Source organism: Cherax quadricarinatus, chromosome 47 (genome assembly GCF_038502225.1).
Source record: "Cherax quadricarinatus isolate ZL_2023a chromosome 47, ASM3850222v1, whole genome shotgun sequence".
Classification (NCBI taxonomy): domain Eukaryota; kingdom Metazoa; phylum Arthropoda; class Malacostraca; order Decapoda; family Parastacidae; genus Cherax; species Cherax quadricarinatus.
In genome coordinates this window covers 196,138-197,840 of record NC_091338.1, presented here as the reverse complement: position 1 = coordinate 197,840, position 1,703 = coordinate 196,138, and positions in this window count along the sequence as shown.

Below are 1,703 nucleotides of genomic sequence, written 5' to 3'. Positions count from 1 at the left end.
GCCCAAATGGAGGGGGTTTCCCCCCAAACACTAACACCACCCACCACCCCTCCCATCCCATCAGTCATCCCCAAATCTTCTAAGGTGTGTATGTAATTGTTTATGTCTTCTTCATTTGTGTGTATTAAAATTATATTTATGTGGTAATTTTTTTTTTTTAATACTTTGGGGGGGGAAGGGGTTAATTTTTTTTATTTTTCAGGGAAAAATTTAAACGATTAGATGAGCTCTCTGGAAAGATATTAATTTTAACTATTTTGCATGGCTCCAAGGCAGGGAAATTCCTTTTAAAGATTGGCCAACAGTTAATTTAAATGAGAAAAATTTACCTGCATACAAAAAATCGGGGTACAAACAAGGTCACAGAAACGGGTTAAATTGTGAGCCGAGGGGTTTCCCCTGTACCAAAATCACAATACCTATACAAAAAATCCCCAACGTCACCGAACCCAAAATTTTTGAAGCGGGGGAAGGTGTTTACTTCCTAATACAGCTTCCTTCGCTAAGAAGAAATGGGGTCAGAAGAATGTGTTGTTTGTTCAAAAAAAGGCCCAAAAACAAAAACCCCAGGTTTTTTGCGAAATGTAAGAAACTGGATGATGCCTTGTTTTAAAAATTTACAGACTGAAGAGTTCAGGAATATGTCCCCGTGACTACCCCTACATAAATAATAATAGAAAACATATACAAATCTTTTTATGTTTTTGTTTGTTTTTTAAACAATATTGAAAATATTAGTGTTGTTTGTTTGAATATAAAATTGTACATGTATAATTATGCATTATATTGGTCTCACAGGCATTAAAAGTTACTGGAAAAATATTAGAAAGAAAAAAATAAAAAAAAAAAAAATATTTAAAAAAAAAAAAAAAGGGGGATTTTGGGAAGTTGTTGCCCCCTAAGTCATTGAGGGTCAATTTTCACCCCTCTATATCGCGTTTAAGTACTGATCAGAATACAGGGGAAACCCTCAACGGGAAAAGCACATCCAATGGAAAGTTTTTCCAAAACGAGTATCGGGGGTTAATTTTTTTTATTCCATACACAAGAAAAAATTTTCCCTAAGCCCAGCAGACCTCAAGGCAGGTTCCTTGACACTGGGGAGGGGGTTTGCTCTTGGGTTTTAGGGGAAATTTAAATTTATTTGGGGACTATCTTATTGCTTCAAGATGCTTTTAACCTCCTTAAAAATCCTTTGAAATTGAGCTCAACGAGGGGGAAATGCCCCGGGTTGCTTGATTTGTTCAAGAGTAAACAAAAAGACATTTTACGTCCTTCCAATATTTATTTATTTATTTATTTTTTTTTATTTATTTAAAAATTTGAGAAATACAGAGGTACAAAAAATACAGGTAAGAGAAAATTGCCAAAACCCCTTTTTATTATGATAGCATTACCGGTGGCTTTTAAAATTAAATTTTAAAATTAACTAAGCAAATGATGAAATCAGTGAAAAAACATTAATGAAACAGGTTACTATAAAGCAAAGGAGTATTACAAAAAAAAAAATAATATGGTTGTATGATTGTTGTTCATTTTATAGAATGGGGTATTCTTTTTTGGGATATTTAAAAAAAAAAATTTGTTAGATTTTGGGGTTTTTGGTTTAACATTTATGTGTTATAATTTGTGAGAAACATTTAAAAATATTTTAAAAAAATAAAGTTCAGTTAATTCAGCATTTATTTGGTTTTGGGGGAGTG